Raw genomic sequence first — 21,178 nt, forward strand, 5'->3', positions numbered from 1 at the left:
CTGCAGGGGCTGTCCTTTGCTGACAAGTCAAATTGTGCTTTAATGACTCTTGGGAATTCAGAGTGCCTGTGATTTTGGCTTGGTATCGCAGTGGCATGTTCAACCAAGCTTACATTAATTTACTCTATTCTTTATTTTTAAACTGCCTTTGGATTGAGATTCCTAGTTCCTTGCCAAAATTGATTTACAATCTTGAACAAAGCCATTGTTGATGAGCGTGTGTGCTGAAAGTTAAGGTACTGCTACTTAGTGTGTAATTTTAGCAAAGACACTTTTTTTACACTGACAATGCACAATAAGATGCATTAACTTGCAAAGAAAGTAACTGAACACCAAAGCGTTTCAGTAAATTTGTTAAATGAATTTCCGCAGATGGTGCCAGGTCCAGAGGAACCCAAGGGCTGAGCCCACTAATAAATGAAGATTACTGAGTTTCTACTGACTCCAAAATAGAGTTAAAGGTCAGTGAACTCTGTTTTTGGTGGTTTGTATGTTGGGACAAAGGATTAAAGGGGGAGCACTATTAGATAGTTGGTGATCTCTCCATAGTAAGGAATTGGGATTCCATGAACAACACTAATATTTAACAATGTCTCTGGCAACTTACTTTTACTGATAGAAATGGCTTTATCTGAAATTAACTTTTTCCAAAGAAAAGCTAAAGATAATTCTGTATGGAAGTCAAATGTTTCCCATAGACAAATGCAGTATTTGAATTGAATTGAATTGACTTTATTTCTTATATCCTTTACGTACATGAGAAGCAAAAATCTTCACGTTACGTTTCCATCTAAATGTGCAATATGCAATTCATAGTAATTTGTAATAAATAATATATACAACAGGTCAATATAGCATAGAAATACAATGGTACTGTATCTGCATGAATTTATCAGTCTGATGGCCTGCAGCTCACCTTCCATATGTGTAGCCAACCATTAATTCATGTAAATATGGTCTTGATTTTTTACTTAATATAAAATGAAGACAAAAAAATAAGTACTGGAAATATTCATAAGGTCAGGCAGAGAAAGGGAACCAGAGATAATGTTGGGGAGCTAAACTGAAGAAGAGTCTCTGACCCGAAATGTTAACTCTGTTTCTCTCTCCATAATGTTACTTGACCTTCTGGGTGTTTCCACCATTTTCTGTTTTCTTTTTCAGATTTCTAACATCTGCTGTTTTGTTTTGATTTTCAATGACTTTTGATTCATTAGCTCAATGTAGATTCGTAGAGAGATACTGAACAGGCCCTTTCACCTATTGAATCCATGCTGACCATCAACTACCCATTTACACTAATCCTACATGGATCCCCTTTATTTTGTTCTCCTCACAATCTCATCCACTCCCTTCGATTCAGCAACTGACCTGCACACTAAGCCAATCCACATATCTCTGCGATATGGGAGAGAACACATGGAGTCTTATAAAGAAGGCACAAACTCTACGCAGCATAGGTCAGGAGTGAACACAGGTCTCTGGCATTGTGAAATAGAGGCACCACTAGCTGTATCATCACTCCATGTTTTCATAGATTTAAATGCTGACATCAGGGGCTTCTTAACAGAATCATGTCCTGCTGAAAAATTTAAGAAGAAAGAACAATAAGTCAATGATATGTTTTTGCTCAAATTCAAGCATTTTCATTCTATTGTTAGTCAAGCAATGTCCTGTTGTGTTACTTAACAATAGGCATTTAGATTAGATTATGAGGACACTCAGTCTTCGTTTGTTGTCATTTAGAAATGCGTGCATTAAAAATGATACTAAGTTCCTCCAGTATGATATCACAGGAACACAGGACAGACCAAGACTAAAACTGACAAAAACCACATAATTATAACATATAGTTACAACAGTGCAAAGCAATACCGTAATTTGATAAGAGCAGACCATGGGTACAGTAAAAAAAAGTCTCAAAGTCCCGATAGCCCCACCATCTCACGCAGACTGTAGAAGGAAGAAACTCTCCCTGCCATGAACCTCCAGCGCCGCAAACTTGCCGATGCAGCATCCTGGAAGCACCTGACCACAGCCGACTCTGAGTCTGTCCGAAAACTTCGAGCCTGCAACCAGCCCTCTGACAGTGAGCACCGAGCACCACCTCCGCCGAGCACTTCGACCCTGCCTCGGCCGCCGAGCAACAAGCAAAGCTGAGGATTCGGGGCCTTCTCCTCCGGAGATTTCAGATCACACAGTAGCAGCGGCAGCAAAACAGGCATTTCAGACGTTTCACCAGATGTTCCTCCGTGCTTTCACGCCTGCCTCCATTAAATCAGAATTGTGCACGGCATCCTACTTGACAGATAACAGATGTCATCACCGGAATGTCCGCGCGCGCTGCGGCGTGCCACCATCTTCTCCTCTCCTAAGTGACCAAAACGTCAACTGCGTCTCTTCCTATAGATGCTGCTTGGCCTGCTGCGTTCACCAGCAACTTTGATGTATGTTGTTTTTATTTTATGGTCACTGTTGGGTTGGTCCCTAGGTCAGCATCCAAAGCAACATGAAAAAAGACAAATTGCATCAAATGGAACAGTCCACCAACTCAATATGTTTAGTTTTGTTCACCACGTCACAAGAACAAAACACAGGCTTTGAAAGGGTTAATAACAGTACACCTGAGCCAATTACCTCAGCTTCAATGTTTCTGAGATCTCTGACATCAGAACAACCTGCAAAATGGTGAAACTTTGCTCAGTATCAGGCACTGATGCTGGACTGGCACGGTACTGAAAACCTGTGCCAGCCAACCAGCTGGAGTGATCAAGAACAACTTCAACCTTCTACTGCTTCAAAAGGGCGTCCAATTTACCAGTGCCCAAGAAGATGAGGATGAGTTTCCTCCTCAGCGACTATCGCCCAGTAGTACTCACATCTTCTGTGATGCAGTGCTTTTATAAGTTGGTCATGACTAGGATTAACTCCTGCCTGAGCAAGGACATGGACCCACTGTAATTCACCTACTGTTAGAAAACATCTACAGTGATGCTATCTCACTGGCTTTTCACTCAGCTTCAAAGCACCTGCATAAAAACAGAAAAATATCAGGCTGGTGTTTATTAATTACATTTCAACATCCAGCACCAACATCCCCTCAGTACTAATTAACAACCTTCAAAACCTGGACCTCTATACCTCCTTCCGCAACTGCATCTTTAACCTCTTTATCAGGAGACCGCGGTCAGAATGGATCTGTATTAACATCTCCTTCGAACTGAGAATCAATCGGGGCACCTCAAAGATTGTTGCTTAGTCTACTACTCTACTCTCTCTACACTCACGAGTATGTTGCTCTGCAAAACTCAAACACCATCTATAGATTCATCACAGTTTTTGGTAGAGTATCAGATGGCGATGAGGTGGTGTAAGATAGATAAGGGGTAGTAGAGGCAGAAACTTTTTTCACGCTTAACTCATACCTGGACATATTCCTAAGGATCAGCGAACTGTAAGGTGATGGACCAGGTGCTGGAAGGTGGCACTGGGCCGGATAGCTTTCTCTTGAGTCGTACTTTTGCATCATGAATATTCCCTGGTCTTGTGATTCATTGATGTCCCACATGACTTCACAACGTAGCTGTACTACAGACAACACATCAACCAAATTATGCAGAGCAAGCCCCCTGTCATAAGGTGGTGGCTGGGAACGGACCCAAGTGCAAGACACAGACACTGAAGTACTAGGGACGGGACTAGAATACAGTGTGAGGGCTAGGACACGGACACGAAAACCGGGAACCCGGAACAGGACTAGGCTTGGACTCCGAGCCAGAGACTGGACAAGGACCCAGAACCTTAGTCTTGCCTCGGGCTCGGACCCCAGAACTAGACAAGGATGTGACTTGGCTGGCAGGCAGGACAAGGCCGGAGTATTCAGACTTGAGGCGATGCTGGAGGCTGGAGACCTGAGGCGAGGCTGGAGGCTGGAGATTTGAGGTGAGGCTGGAGGCTGGAGACTTGAGGCGAGACTGGCTTGGCTAGAGAATTGAGGCTTGGGGTCTTGAAGCTTGGCTTTGGGCGCGGCTCGAGCCTTGGGGTCTTAAAGATCCTCCTGGGCAGGGCGCGGTACTCCTGGGCAGGACGCGCATCTCCACCTGACGGAGGCAAGGGACAGGAAGGGACAGAACCAACCGCAGGGTAACGGCAATACGGCCTGGCTTACCCGACGGAGGCAAGGGACAGGAAGGGACAGAACCAACCGCAGGGTAACGGCAAGATGGCCTGAATTACCCGGCAGAGGCAAGGGACAGGAAGGGAGCTGGGTACAGGGTGGCTCCAAGACAAGGCTACAGGCGAAGCGAGGCGAGAGTTACCGGCAAGACAAGGCAGGGCTTCAGGCAAGGAAACAGAAGGCAGGGGAAGGGATACAAGGAGTAAGGACAAGAACAATCCGGCAGCCACACCCTGTTCTCTGGAGGTATTTATGTAGCCAGCCCCAACGAGAATCAGCTGTCTCAATTAGTGCTCAACAGGAACAGTAGCAGGGTAGACAGGAAAACCTGGAGCAAGGGTCGATGGACCAGACCATGAACTGGAATGCAGACTTCATGGACCGGACCATGACCACCCCCTCAAAATGCATTGAGATAAAGATGATGTCTCCCATAAGGTGCAGGCTGAGTCACACCTTGTCAGTCAGAACATTGCCAAAGCACCTTTTCCACTCACTGAGAGAACTTTGATATATCACTTGGAGATGACAAATCTGATACCCTCAGTGCTGCTCACTGTTAACATGCCACTCTCTTGCTACTAGTGTTACATTACTTCCTTAGAGCCTCCTTGCCTTACTCTGCTGTCTCTGTACAACTAGTCAACTGCTCACCATGGCTCTGGATTTGTCCCTCTAACTGTGCATGTGCTCCTTGTAGCTTCCTCTCCAACAGGTTCCTTCACTGCTACCCTCAAACTTTGTAATCCCTCCTCTGCATAATACTGGAATTTCAATTTAGATGTAGTATTCAAGACCCTAGAGAAGGGCTTGATTGCATAACCTTCTGACTCCAAGGTAAGTAACATCAATAATATTGTGGTTAGGCACCCATGGGAAATCTCAGTTCGACAAGTTAAAGCTAAGCTCCTGACATCTACACTTAGATTCCTCCAAAATTCAGCACTCTGTGTATAGAAGAGAGAGAAAGACAAGATTGGACTTATATCATCATTACTACAAGTTTTGAAATTGCGTTTTATAAAGCAGAAACTTCGAGGTTTGTGTCATTAAAGTAGATCATAAATTTTACTAGATTGTCGAAAATACCTGAAAGGTTTGTCATTGTTCTTCAGGAAAGGGATCTGTCTGCTCTGATCTACTTAATGTGGGTATGATCCCAATTCATTCCGTGGGTAATTCATAACGTTCTTTGAAATGAATTTGGAAGCTGTTCAGTGACTACCTCTGCCTCCTTGGGAACACCTGTAATTCCAGAACAAATAAGAATTTGGAAAATGAAAATTAATGGTTGAGCTTATAAAGTTAAAATTCAAAGACAAGTTGAATGAACTGGGGCTCCGTGCTTCAAAAGAAGAGTAAGCAAGAGAGTGAGCTCTGCAGTTGCTCAGAGAGATTTCTCAGATTGCTGCAAATTTTTATCCTTTTTTTGCTTGTCCCAGGAACTTATGTTGCTTTGGGTGGAATGGAGAATCAACAATAGTGCAAAGTGAGAAGACATATTGACTTACCCAGTCTGGGTGCATTACACACAACACAAGGAAGTCTTGTTTGTGTCTCACAGTCAATCTTACACCGCAAATCATTTGCATTGTGCACAGGTCACATCCATTAGGATGCTCGGGCGTGCATATGAAGATTCACATGGAAACATCATGGTATAGGCAGGTAGGATGGATAATTGTCCCTTTCCTGAGACTAGAAATTTACATGAGTTCAACAGACTGCTAGAATGCTAGTTTAAGAGACTAATCTGACACTAACTGTAGCTATTTTCTGTGAAAATAAGCTGGGAAACGTCAGTACTTGATGCCTGATGCTAGTAAATTTTGTTTTGAAACTGCAACCTGTTCTCCTCCAGCAAACAGAAAGAGACATAATGCCAAAGTTAGACAAACATGATTTTGATTAAACAAGTCTTCAATAAGCAAATAATCCTGACGTACTTCCATAATACAACAGTAAAGTAATGAGTATCTTGGGGATAATAACTTTTGAAATAAGATACAGTATCGCTAACCATATTTCATTATAGAGATTGCTTTCTGAAGGTCTTCCATATGGACATTAGGTGGCTCCAAAAAGATGCCACTTTAGATTAAGAACTGCTTTACAAAGCAGGCTAGAATGTGGAAGTTAGGAACGTCAATATATCCAAAAGGGATTTTGGAAGAAACATCTTTACTTCCAATGTGGTGAGAATGTGGAACTCAGTGTGAACTACTCAGAATTCTCTTTACAATGACTAGACTTGCCATCCAACCAGGGATCAAGAAAAATTGCATTCTACCTGAATGTGATTGGTATTATGGTTCAGTTCCAGTGACCCTAGTTTGATACTGCTATCCAGTGCGATCTGTGTGGAATTTGCATGTGCTCTCTTTGTGCTCTAGGTTCCTCCCACATTCCAAAGGCATAATGGTGGATAGGTTGATTATCCCTTGTATGGGTTGAAGGAGAATCAGGTGAAGCTGATGGGCTTGTGTGGGAGAATAGCTTCCAGTGAAATAGGCCAGGGAGTCCAACTGATGGCTTCCTCTGAGGGCTAGCATTGATTTGATCAAACACATGGCCTCCTATGTTATAAATAAATAGACAAAGAAGCAGAGATGTTTGTGCTAATCCCACCACCACCATTTGTCAACCAACTTCACAACGTCTATCTCCTCCAAGCTGCAGCGATCTTGAGCTTTTGCAATAGTTTTCCTTTTCTCCCTCATTCGTGATACAGTCCCATTCCTGTGCTTCACATTATTGGAAAGGGACAGAAGAATGAGTTGATAAGCAGAAAAAAAGAGAGATTCTCCTACAGAATAAAAACACTGACATAGACAATTGGACCAAATGGACTGTTTCTGCTCTGTAGCCACTATTCAACTCTATGCAAGTAAGTAAGATTTATGAGGAACCCCAGACAACCTACGAGTTACCTTTGCCCACATTATTTAAAGTTGATAAATATTTCTTTATAAAAAATTATGAAATGTAAAAATGCAATACAATTTTGTTAATGGCATTTAATTCAATGCTATGAAAGTTTCTTCGTGATGAACCACGTCCAGTCTTAACAATTCAGTTCCCTTCCATGGTCTCCCAAGGAATTAATAACGTCATTATTTGTTGGGAATTTTGGGATCTGGCATCTTGTGCCCCTTTTTCTGTAGGTAATTGGGTTTCTAATGTCCATAATGCTTCATTTCCTCACAATAAATTTGTTTCGTACAACATGAAGCTCACGACTCCTGAAGCAAAGCTGACATCTGATAAGCCAGTTACTCCCTATACAAATCAGTCAGTGATCTTAAAAGAGGTCAAGTGATTCATTTCCTGCTGTCATGGCTAATTCTATTCAGTGACTGATTTTTCATTGATGGTAAGTAAATATGAAGAAAGAAGACAGCACATTTATTGGAGACTGTTAACCCATTCTGTCAGTTGCTGAAATCATTATAGAGAATCGCAAAGCACAATTTTGCTCATTTCTTGTTCATATTCAAAAGATTGGTAACCATTTTATTGAATGTGGGCTTATGACAAAATACTTCTGGGTTTGGAGGTGAAATGGGCCTGAATTCTCTTTAACTTAAGATTATAAGCGGATCAGCTAAGTAGAAAACTGATTCCACCAGCAAATGATCTGGAGGTAAATAAAATTATTTAACCTGGAAGATATTGTCTGGAAGGGCAATGGAAGCAGACTTTGAGAAGAGAATTAGATATAAACTAAAATGTGAAAAATTTCCAAGGCTATGGAAAAAATAAAACCTTCTATTTCTACAGCACTTTTCCTTACACTTTCTTTACACTGTTGAAGTACTTTTGAAGTTGAGTTAAAAAATAGTTCAGTGAGTAGATAGTTCAGCAAGTTCCCACAACATCATTATTATAATGACAAGATAATCTGTTCTAAAATATTAACTGGTGGATAAATTTTGACAAAGTAACAAGAGACAATTCCCATGGTTTTATTCAGTTAGTCCCTTTGGATTTCATACATCCACCCCAGAGCTGGAGAATAGAATTAACTGGTTTGTTCTGTTGAAGTGCTGGCAGAAAGGCTTAAATGCCATCCTTCTGTGTCATAATGATCAATAGAGCTTAACTTTTGTTATTAATAGTGGTGTTTTGGAGACTTTAATGGAAAAAATCATTTTTAGGGCAAGTTCATCTTTTCCTGAATCACCCTTAATTTGGAGTTTCCATCTTTGCTGATGAGCAGAGTGAATAGTTCAGAACATCAGGTTTCAATTAAACCTATGTTTTACAGTTGGAAGGCAGTCTGGTAACATTTATGCACAGATTCAAACATTGGCAGTTTTAGATCCAATATGAAAGTTAGCCAGACAAGTAAACTAGATATTTCAGTATTAGAGCCTGTAATTTTCTTGTAATGATTCCACTATGAGTAAAAGTTAGAATTGCATGCCACTTTCAACAGGCCTCTCCTTGCTGGAATGAGATATCTTTTTTTCAACTAATCTCTATTATGATCTAACAAATTAGGTCCGTCTGGAAGAAACATTAAAGATTTTAGTAACCTAATTAACGCCTAAAACTTTGGTGCTCCTGTAGTCTCTCCCTTGACTCCACTCTGCTTTCAGGTATCTCCAAAAAATGTTGAAGACACACTTCCAATATTTAAATACTTTCTGATCTTCCTTTGAAAAGGTTTCCTCATTCACTGGGACATGAGTCAGCCATTGGTTGACAGCAGAAGTTCCTTGAAGGGAGACAAATAGGAGCTGATCTATATACTGTACTACCAAATAGTTTATTTAATCCATGTCACACCAGTTTTTATTGTAGTGTTTTGACCAGAAGTATCTATGCTTTGTCCTGTAAATACGAACAATTCCCTCTTTACTGCTTAGGTTAATCACTTGCTGGTAGAACGAGTTTCTTACTAAGCAGATCCCCTTATAATCTTAAATTAATGTGAATTCAGGCCCCTTACCCCTTCATATCCAAAGTGGCGGCATCCATTATTCTCGCAAGACTATGGATCTGCGCCTGGAAAGCCCTGCTTCAGTCTGCGTTGGTAGAGCAGCATCTGTTGTGGCTGTAGAGGCCCACATGGGAGCGGCAGTCTCGGCTGCATCGACTGCACTTGAAGGTGCTGTCCTCCGGTGTTATCTTGGTGCTGTTTTTCCGACGAGTGCGCTTTTCTTCAGCAGCAAGCCTCAGCTTCTCTTCTCCTCTTTTTAGACCTCTGCATAGTTCCAGCCTCCAGTGAGAGCGATCGCTTGCGACACCCAAAAGTATTTTGTCATAAACCCACATTCAATAAAATGATTACCAATCTTTAGGATATGAACAGTTCTTTTAGGGAGAGGGTTCCTAATATTTCCATTTTTCCCTTTGACCCCAAAAGTTCCTTCCAATTGATGTGTCTTGAATGTTTGTTTTGCTTGGCATCTTTGAGCACTGTAATGAGATGTTGTGACATAGAAGGGATTTGCAGCTGATTGCAATGCTGGTCTTTGTATGTTAAAGAAGTACTTTTTGATGATCTGAAATAGTTAACAGAAATTTTGAAAGAATAATGTGAGTGATTATTTTCTACTGAAATAATTATTGGTTAAGGTGTCATATACTTTTTAAAACCATACTGTGGAGATCATAGCCTTCATCAGAATACCAGTTGCACAAGCACACACATTCCAATATTCGAGTGATGCGGTCTTAGGGAGGTTTTTCTTTATTCATTCAAAGGACTGGGGCTTCACAAGCTGAACCAGTACTTAATTCCCCCGACCAAACTACTCTTGAGAAGATGGCCGTGAGATGGCTTCTTGAACTACTGCACAGTTCTGTTAGGGAGAGGGTTCTAGGAATTTGACTCAGTAATGGTGAAGGTGTGCAGGAGCCTTGTAGTGGTATGATATCTACATCCTACTGGCTAAAGGAGGAACAGACATAATTAAGTCAAAACGTGAAGCTGCAGATGCTGGAAAATTGGTAAACGCCGGAAATTCCCAGTCGGTCATGCAGTGTCAGTGGGGAGAGAAGCAGAGTTACCATTTCAGGTCAAGGACCACTCACCAGACCCAGAACAGTGAGAGAACATGGGTGTCAACTTGCAACGAGGCAAATACTGGAGAGAGCAGAAAGAACGCCTTTGAATGGATGTTGACACAGCAACTATAATAACCTGCATATTGGAATGAATGACATAAAATGAAACACAACAAAGAGTAAGGAAGTTGCTGCTGCATTTGTGAAAAGAGAGGGTTAATCAGAAATTAAAATACTTAAGTCAGACAATACTGTCCTTATGTTTCAGTTTCTGAGTTCCTTTGGAAGAGCTCCCATGTTTACCCCTGTAGTGTTATGATATTTGCATGCTACTGGTTTAAACACGGATGTAATTACATTCTGATATTAATAAATAAGTGGAAAATAATAACGGGAAACTATTGCTAGCAAGTATACACAAATAAGCACAAGTAACAATGAAAAGTCATGGAACCATTGTCTAACCTTTTATATATTACCAAGTAAATTTACCACCATCTTGCACTTGTTATTGTGAGGTGGAAATTTATGAGTCAGAGATGACCTCTCATTCACTAAAGGATGAACTCTTGATCTTCAGGTCTATCTCATCGAGTAAACATCTTCATTTCACTTGTCTATCTGCATTGTACTTTCTCTGTAACAAACTGTACATTCTGCATTTTGTGTTTTATCACGACCTCAGTGAATTCTGCTGTAAACAAAGAGTGGGAGAGAGAATGAAAATGAGTGAAGAAGAATAGAAGCGATACAGAGTAAGAATCAGAATCAGATTTATTATTACTGACACATAATATGAAATTAGCAGAGTATAAAGATATGAAAGGTATAAAGTGCAAAAGGGGAATAACAAGGTAATGCTAATAGATTCATGGACTGTCCAGAAATCTGATAACAGAGGGGTAAACTGAATCATTGAGTGTGGATCCTTAGGCTCCTGTACCCTCTGCCTGATAGGAGAAATAACAAGATGGCATGTCTTGGATGGTGAAGTTCCTTAATGATGGATGCCACCTTCTTGAGGCACTGCCTCTTGAAAATGGCCTCAATCGTTGGGAGAGAAGTGCTTGTGATGGTGCTGGGTGAATCTACTGTACATCCCCCGACGGTTTCCCTTATCAGGTGTAGTGTAATCAGTCAGAATGCCCTCCACTGTACTGCTGTAGATACTTGAAAGAGTCTTTGGTTATGCAGCAAATCTCCTCAAATTCCTAATAAAGTAGAGCCACTAATCTACCTTCTTTGTAATTACATCAATGTCATGGGCCTAGAGTAGTTCTTCTGAGATGTTTGCATCAGGGAACTTGAAGCTATTCATTGCTTCCACTGTTGACCCCTCAGTGAAGATAGGTGTGTGTTCTCCTCGCTTCTGCTTCTTCAAGTTGTCAGTCGATTTCTTGGTCTTGCTGATGTTAAATGTGAGGTTGTTGCTGTGATAGCACTCAAACACATGATCTATCATGCATCTCCTCTTCGCCATCTGAAGTTCTGCCAACAACAGTGCTGTCATTGGTAAATTTATAGATGACTCTTGAGCTGTGCCTAGCTGCACAGTCAAGTGGAGAGAGTGGAGTATGCAAACTTGAATCATGCCGTGTTGATAGTCGGTGAAGAGGAGATGTTATTACCCATCTGCATTGATTGTGGTCTTCCAATAAGGAAGCTGAGGATCCAGCCGCAGAGGGAAATACAGAGAGACATGAGAAGGTCAAGAATAGTTTTATTTATTTATTTAGAGATAGTACATGGTTACAGGCCCTCCCAGCCTAACAAGTCCATGCCACCCAAATACACCCATGTGAGTAATTAACCTACTAACCCATACGTTTTGGGAATGTGTGAGGAAACTGGAGCACCTGGAGGAAATGCATGGAGTCACAGGGAGAACATACAAACTCCTTACAGACAGCAGTGTGAATGAGGAGGGAGAAAGGGGAAAGAGATCTGAGAGAAGAGAGGGGTTAGGAAACGGATGGAGAGTGGAGTGAGGAGGACAGGGAGGGAGTTAAACAATACAATGTTGGGGAGGAAATTTAGGGAGCAGCTGAGCTGGAAGGGGAAAGGAGAGGAAGTGGAATTGGAGGATGACATGCAGGGGAGTTTGGACAAGTGATTGATTAAGTAATTACCTTACACTTGTCCGGCACACATTCTGAATACTGTCAATGACTCAGGGTGAGTGTGCTAAGGAAGGAACCCAAACATCATGCAAATGTAATTGTTCAAAATCTGTAATGAATGTGCACATTACAAATTTATAATGAAATAAAGATGGACAGAAAAAAGGAACAAAATCAGGCTCAGTTATATAGTACAGATGGAAAGACAATCATCATGGGAGTATGTAAATAACACATCATAATGTTAATATTATGTGTCAGACTATTCCTTTTATTGCACTCCCAGGTCATATTTAATAAATTAAAGCAAATTAAATGCACTCAAATTTACTACTATTGAAAGGCAAAACTTGAATCAGCAAATCATTATTAAAAAATGGTCCAAACATTCTGGTGGCAACTTTCGTCGTGCCAACACTTGAACTCCCTACTATCTTTTCCCTCACACCAGGTTCTGCAAGTCTTTACTTCCCGTTGCTTATCATAAGAGAGCTCAGTGTGGAGGTCCGATTTTACAAATTCTAGATAGATCTTCACCTCCAAGAGGACCACAACCTTGTTTTGGTTTGGTGGCTTGTGTGTCTTGATGACCTGGACAGTGTTGGAGTCAGGGCTTTATGCTTTGGCGCTTGGGAAGGTCACCCCAAACGGGTCAAGGGGTAGAGGCCAGCCTAAGAGTGGTTCACCTGTCCTCCAGCTTCAGGGGTTCAGCTCAGGGCTAACAGCCCTGACGGGTAAAACAAAATTATTACAGAAACAGCAATGAAGCATTCTTGAGTCTCCACCCGGGATTTGCCTGACTGACAATAGAGAAAATCAAGAGGAAGCAACTGATGAAGGAAGCCCTGAAGACCATCAGAGACAGAGGGCCTTCATTGCTGCCCTAAATGCCAGTGAGGTAATAGGCAATAAGTAAGTGAGATAGATATTCTTCATCCTTAGCCAGGAGTTTGGATTCTACAAGATGAAAAATTGACACTAAAAGTGTGGAAAAAATATCATAGATGATCTGTGCAGATACAGTACAAGATAGAGGCAGATAGAGAGAGGGGAATGGAGAGAGAGGGAGGGGCAGGGAGAGAGAGAGAGAAAGGGGAAAAGGGAGAGAGAGAAGGGAAGGAGAGAGAGGGGAAAGGGTGAGAGAGAGGAAGGGAGAGAGAGAGGAAGGGAGAGAGAGGGAGAGAAAGAGAGAGGGGAGGAGGGGGAAAGGAGGGAGAGAGAGGGGGAAGGGAGAGAGAGAGGGGGAGGGAGAGATGAGAATAAGGACAGAGGCAGAGGAAAGGAATGAAAAAGTAGAGTGAGAAGTAAAAGAGAGAAGAGAGAAGGTTGTGAAAAGAGGCAGGGAGAGAGAAAGAGTGAGAGAAAGAGAGAGGGAGAGAGGAGTTGGGGATGGAAAATGGGAAGGGAAGGAAAGGGGATTGTGGATGGAAAGAGGAATGAGAAAATCAAGTGGAGAAAGAGATTGAGGGAGGGAAACAGGGAAGGAGGGAGGATGTGTAATGAGCGCTGTGGAATGAATGTGTTATAATTTCAAATTACAATAATATTGACAGAACACTGGAGCTTTGAACAATTATTTATTCTAACTAACAACAAGGGAATTGCTACTTGTGGTTCTTACATTATGTGAGCTGTTGCTATATACTTTGACCACATGACTTATTTTTATAACTGTATACAGATACATTCCTACAAGGAAGGAGAATGTGTGAGAGAGAAAGACAGAAAAGTGCAGTAGAGAGGAAGGTTGAAAGAGAGAGTGATGCAGAGATAACAGAGGACAGGGAGGGAGAGAGAAGGGGAATCTCTTTAATGAAAAGTTAATTGCCAACATTAGACCATAAGACCATAAGACATAGGAGTAGAATCAGGCCATTCGGCTCATTGAGAACGCTGGGCCGTTTGATCAAGGATGGTTTATTTTCCCTCTCAATCTCATTCTCCTCTTCCTGCCTTCTTCCCATAACTTTTGACATTCTTAATTAATTAAGTACATATTAATCTCTGTTTTAAATATACCCAATTACTTAGCTCCACAGCCATCTGTGGCAATGAATTTCACAGAATCTCCACTGCCTGATTGAAGAAAACCCTCCTCATTTCTGTTCTATAGAGACACCCTTTTATTCTGAGGCTGTGCCCTCTGGTCCTGGACTCTCCCACTATTGGAAACATCACTGCATATCTTCTGTATCTAGGCCTTTCAATATTCAGCAGGTTTCAGTAAGATCCCCTCTCATTCAGAGCCATCAAACGCTCTGATATTTTAGCCCTTTCATTTCCTTGATCATTCTCAGAGACCTCCTCTGGACTCTATTCAATGCCAGTACATCCTCTCTTAGATATGAGGCCCAAAAATGCACAAAATATTCCAAATTTGGTCTGACCAATGCCGTATAAAGGCTCAGCTTTAGAAGTAACACACTGTAGAATAAAGCTTTAAATCTATGCCAATATCTGCTCCCACTTGATAAATTCTCCACACTATTTCTTCGCTGAATCTTTCAACACTCAGAATATAAACAAATTATTTTTCATATTTCATGGGCAATGCATGGAAAGAATGATGGAGCTGTTCACTATTCATCTTTCCTGAGCATGAAGGGGAATATTTATATTACAACTGTAAATGTAATTTACTCTGAATTTGCAGCTGTTCTAGTTTAAAAACTCGGCATAGATTAGTTTGCTTTGCTCTTTGTTCAAAGAAACAAGCAGCCTCTGATTGCAAGCTCTTTTGGAAATGAAGGATCCAGAGATGGTGAAAAGTCTCATCTGAATCCTCGGTTCTCTCAAGTGCTGTGGTAAACCACAAAACATATTTGACTACAATCAAATTCCCTCCTGATTTTAATAACTTCCTCAGCATTAAAAGGTGTGATGCAAATGTTACAGAGATTTAACTCTGTTTGGATTGTTCAGAACTCACTGTGACCTTCCAGTATTGATGAAGTGTTAGGAGATCAGTGCACACTTGTGTCATTTTGTTTAACTCTTGGGATAGATATTGGCTGCTTGCCCTTGGTATCTGTCAGTAACATGGGAATATCATACAGAAAACCTTGATTAATATAATGTACTGCTGCACATTGTACTTCAGGAGCTGAAGTTCAGCATAATGACAACAGTATAATTAACTATGAAGAGGAGAAACACTTCATGTTTACTCTGCTCTAAAATACATTGTAATGACCACTTTTTCTCTAACATTCATGCCAAGCTTATCTATTGATCTAGTCAAGAAAATGTTTGTTGTCTCAATCATAAGGTTTTACAAATGAAGATTTATTAGTGTCAAACAAATTGCAGCTCGATATAGGTCTGAATTAATGCTGAAGGACACCTTTTCTTAGTAACTTGATTAGTGACAAGTTCTTCTTAACATTTTTAGTAAATTATTTATCTCTAGCAATGCAGAACTTTTGATTTTTCATTAAAATATCAAAGTTGCTAGATTAATGATTTTGTTTTAGAGAGTATGATCTTACTACAAAATAAGCAAGAAAGCCCCACATTCCTGGTTACGACTCAGAAGCTGGTCCTTATAGATGGTCCAGAGTAGGATCACGAGAGTAATTCCAGGAATGAAAGGGTTAACATATGAGGAGCATTTGATGGTTCTGCGCCTATAGTTGCTGGAGTTTAGAAGAATGAGGGGTGATCTCATTGAAAGTTATTGAATATTGGAAGGCCTAGATAGAGTGGATGTGGAGAGATTGTTTCCTATAGTGGGCGAAGTCAAGGATCAGAGGGCACAGTCTCAGAATAGAGGGACATCCATTTAGAAAAGAGATGAGAAAAAAATTCTTTAGCCAGAGGGTGGTAAATCTGTGGAATTCATTGCCACAGACGGCTGTGCAGGCCACAAATTTGGGTATAATTTAAGGTGGAGGTTAATAGGTTCTTGATTAATCAGGGCAGCCAAGGTTACACAGAGAATGCAGGAGAATGGGATTGAGAGGAATAATAAATCAGCCATGATGGAATAACAGAGCAGCAACAAGGGACCAAAAGGCCTAATTCTGCTCCTTGGCCTTATGTACAAAAGGACACAATCAGAGACATTGATTAATAGTGAAATTTTGCTCTACAACTTTGCCCTTTCAAGCATTCTACTATCTGCTGTAGTCAACTATTATACTAAAATAATACATAAATCACAAATCAACAACAATTTAAAAAATACTCCATGTCAGTCAGCATCAGTGAAAAGAGTTAGATTTCAGGTAGAAGACTTTTCATCAGAATCACCATCTTTGATCTGAAATATTGCCTCTTTTCCTCTTTCCACAGATGCTGCCAGATCTAGTGATTGTTTACAGCACTGTTTCTGTGTCAGATTTCCAGCACCTGATTAATTTTTCGACTGTTAATTTTTTTAAAAAGGCCAAATTCTGCTTATTGTACACCGAACAAAACTGCTTAGTGGGCCACCTCAACTCTGTGGAGAGAGAAAAAGAGTTAATGTTTCAGTTCAACAATGAAAAATTACTTCAGTGGTTTGCTTATGTTCATTGATTATGAACAGATGGTATCACTGACTTGTCATTTTCACATCTGATCTTCCCACTGTTCACTTTTCCTGGTTACTGCATGTTGATTATTTGCATCTCACAACTATCCAGTGAATACTTTCTGACTTGCAGATTGAAAATTGAACAGACAGTTACCAGAACTGAACCATGTCCATTGGTGGAGAGCTGATCAGGAAAATCTAACTGATTAGACAACTTCAATTGTTTAGGTCTGTATAGAACACAGCAAAGGGATAGTTCCTTCAGCCCATGGTATCTATGCTGACCATGGTATTAGATTAAACTAAATATATCTGCCTGTAGATGATCCATATTTTCCTTACATTCTTGGCATGGTCATGTGCCTGACCAAGCACCTCTGAAATGTCACAAAGTTATCTGCTGCCACCACCGCCTCTGGCAGTGTACTTGAAGCATCAACCACCCACTGTGTAAATATCAGATCCTTCATATCTCCATTAGACTTCCCCACCACCACCTTAAGGTGATGCCCTCTAGTATTTGGCATTTCTACCAAGGGAAAGCATCTCAGGGTTCCTTGGAGTTCAGAAGAATGAGGGGTGACCTTACTCAAACAAATAAGATCTTAAGGGATCTTTACAAGGTAGATACTGAGATATTTGCATGAGTGGGAGAGTCATAAACAAGGGAATAGAACTACAAGCTAAAACGTCACTCATTTAATACTGAGGTAGATAGCTATTTCTTCTCTCACAGTGTAGTGAATCTCAGGAATTCTGCCCCAAAGTTATGCTGACCAGACCATTAGGTATATTTATGGTGGAGATAGATAAATTCCATGGATTCCAGTTAACTGGGCAACTGTTCTTTTGGGACAAAGAACTAAAACTAATTGAGAAAATAGCCAGGATTCCCTTTGTTTATTTGGGACACTATGCCATTTAATTGGGAAAAGAGACTGTTGGTGAATAGTTTCTAACTGGCGAGTGTTGTATGCATCATTAGACACTATATGGTGCTTAGAGTGAACAGCCTTTAAATAGCATCAGTTGCATGTGCTTGTGTTATGTTATCTGTTTGTGCTGACAGACACCAATTCAAAAAGCAGTTGTTTTTGATCATTTTGTTTTTTTATTTTGACTTTAAAAAATTATGATCTTTGTCAAGATGCCACAAAAAGACTTGACACTGGCAAAAAAAAAATACCGTACTGGACCAAATTAACAGCCATCCACCTCACACCACTTATTGTCGGGAGGCAGAGAAAATTTATTGTTCCATTATGACTCTATTTCATGCACGAAGGCAATGAATGTAGGCCATTATCTACACTAGATACCTGTGCTGACTTTGTTAATTTACTGTCGATTAAATGAGCACAGCAGCGTGCACTGGAAGAATTCTTCCATCAGTAATATTAGGAACTAATACAGTCGTAATGACAGTGTTAAAATTGGTTCTGTAATGCATTTAAATACATTATTTGTTACTCAACTTAATGATAGTTGTCTTTTTAATACCTTTTTAACTATTTCCATGAAACTTCAGCTAATTGGGCCAAAATGTACTAGTCCCGATGTGTCCGAATTAACCAGAAACCACTGAAATTAAGGATTTGTGGCCAACCTGTTAGATAGCGGGGCAGACTTGAGGGGCCTGGTGTCTATTCTTGCTCCTATTTTCAAATGTTCTCGTGTTGTGAATCTCCACAAGTTATTTTTAAATCGTTGTCGTGGCTATCCCTTGAGGTAGAGGATAATGGTCTTCATTCCGTTGATCTGCTTGTGGGCTCTCAAGTGGCTTATGAGTCCAATCTTGGCTTTGAAAGTCCGTCCGCATTCAGGACAGGTAGTTCCAGATGGCAGATCGGGCTTTAGTTGTTGCTGCCTCTCTTTCAATTGTCTTCTCTTTTCTTCTAAATCTGCACATCTGTTGGCTTCGAAAGTTGCTGTTCCTTCTCGGATGATGGCTTGCCAGAGTTTCCTGTCCTTGGCATTGGTTTCCCAATTGTTGATGTCGAGGTTACATTTCTTCATGTTGGCTTTTAAGACGTGGTTGAATCTCTTCTGTTGTCTGCCTCTTTTACGTTTGCCTTCTTTAAGCTGGGAGTAGAAGATCTGTTTCGGCAGACGTTCGTCTTTCATCCGAACAACATGACTGCTCCATCTTAGTTGGTTCTTGATGACGTAGGCTTCAATGCTTGTTGTTTTTGCTTCATTTAGCACGCTGACGTTGGTTCTTCCATCTTCCCAGCTGATATTTAAGATGTTTCAAAGATAGCGTTGATGAAACTTTTCAAGTGCCTTCAGAATTCATCAGTATGTTGTCCAGGTTTCTGATGCATACAGGAGTGTTGGGATTACCACTGCTTTGTACATTAACATTTTGGTGTCTGTTTGGATGTCATGATCATGAAAGACTCTTGTTCGGAGACGTCCAAAAGCTGTTCCAGCACGTTTAAGACGATGTTGGATCTGGGAATTAAGGTCGACATTGGAGGAGAGATGACTCGGTATCAAGGGAACTCCTATGGGATGTCCTATCCATCTATGGATGCCCTGAAAAGTACATTTGAATTCTGAGGCTCCTCCACGATGGCATGCTTGCCACAGTCATGGTCAACAACAGCAACTATGAGCCTTTTCAAGTTAGATCAGGAGTAAAACAGGGATGCGTGATTACCCCAAATTTGTTCACCATCTTCATTGCGACAATCATCACATTAGCAAGGACGACCTACCCCCAGGAACCAGAATTGTTTACAGAACAGTTGGCAGATTTTTCAATCTTTTTAAATCAAGAAGAAGAGAATATGAACTTTCTCAAAGCACTTTCCTGGTGCAGGAGAATCGATGCTGGAAATGTTTGTCCATAAAAAGGCAACTAATATCCCAGTCAGAAATGCTATGTTTAGCATGGCTGAAAGAAGATTATAGCTGGGAGCTTAACATCCAAGGATAGATGTTTCAAAACATGAAATCAAATTATTAGAAAGAGGTGACATAGGATAAGAAGGTGTTGACTCATTCTGGATAGAGCTAAGAAACTACGAGGGTTAGAAGACCCTGATAGAACTTATATACAGACCCCCAAACATAGAAAGATAGAAACATAGAAAATAGGTGCAGGAGTAGGCCATTCGGCCCTTCGAGCCTGCACCGCCATTTATTATGATCATGGCTGATCATCCAACTCAGAACCCCGCCCCAGCCTTCCCTCCATACCCCTGACCCCTGTAGCCACAAGGGCCATATCTAACTCCCTCTTAAACATAGCCAATGAACTGGCCTCAACAGTTTCCTGTGGCAGAGAATTCCACAGATTCACCACTCTCTGTGTGAAGAAGTTTTTCCTAATCTCGGTCCTAAAAGGCTTCCCCTCTATCCTCAAACTGTGACCCCTCATTCTGGACTTCCCCAACATCGGGAACAATCTTCCTGCATCTAGCCTGTCCAATCCCTTTAGGATCTTATACGTTTCAATCAGATCCCCCCTCAATCTTCTAAATTCCAACGAGTACAAGCCCAGTTCATCCAGTCTTTCTTCATATGAAAGTCCTGCCATCCCAGGAATCAATCTGGTGAACCTTCTTTGTACTCCCTCTATGGCAAAGATGTCTTTCCTCAGATTAGGGGACCAAAACTGCACACAATACTCCAGGTGTGGTCTCACCAAGGCCTTGTACAACTGCAGTAGTACCTCCCTGCTCCTGTACTCGAATCCTCTCGCTATAAATGCCAGCATACCACTCGCCTTTTTCACCGCCTGCTGTACCTGCATGCCCACTTTCAATGACTGGTGTATAATGACACCCAGGTCTCGTTGCACCTCCCCTTTTCCTAATCGGCCACCATTCAGATAATAATCTGTTTTCCTATTTTTGCCACCAAAGTGGATAACTTCACATTTATCCACATTAAATTGCATCTGCCATGAATTTGTCCACTCACCCAACCTATCCAAGTCACTCTGCATCCTCTTAGCATCCTCCTCACAGCTAACACTGCCACCCAGCTTCGTGTCATCCGCAAACTTGGAGATGCTGCATTTAATTCCCTCATCCAAGTCATTAATATATATTGTAAACAACTGGGGTCCCAGCACTGAGCCTTGCGGTACCCCACTAGTCACCGCCTGCCATTCTGAAAAGGTCCCGTTTATTCCCACTCTTTGCTTCCTGTCTGCTAACCAATTCTCCACCCACACCAATACCTTACCCCCAATACCTGTGCTTTAAGTTTGCACACTAATCTCCTGTGTGGGACCTTGTCAAAAGCCTTTTGAAAATCCAAATATACCACATCCACTGGTTCTCCCCTATCCACTCTACTAGTTACATCCTCAAAAAATTCTATGAGATTCGTCAGACA

The 21,178-nt window shown here is 41.1% G+C and overlaps 1 long non-coding RNA gene across 1 annotated transcript in view; it reads left to right on the forward strand.

The window, feature by feature from the left end:
• Positions 1–387: 387 nt before the first annotated feature.
• The window catches only part of LOC134346310 (uncharacterized), an 85,470-nt gene continuing 64,679 nt past the window's right edge, over positions 388–21,178 (forward strand). The window contains exon 1 of the long non-coding RNA XR_010017898.1: positions 388–461. This is a non-coding gene — a long non-coding RNA (uncharacterized LOC134346310). The remainder of the gene's footprint in view (positions 462–21,178) is intronic.

The sequence above is a fragment of the Mobula hypostoma genome, chromosome 5 (assembly GCF_963921235.1).
Source record: "Mobula hypostoma chromosome 5, sMobHyp1.1, whole genome shotgun sequence".
In the NCBI taxonomy this organism is placed as follows: domain Eukaryota; kingdom Metazoa; phylum Chordata; class Chondrichthyes; order Myliobatiformes; family Myliobatidae; genus Mobula; species Mobula hypostoma.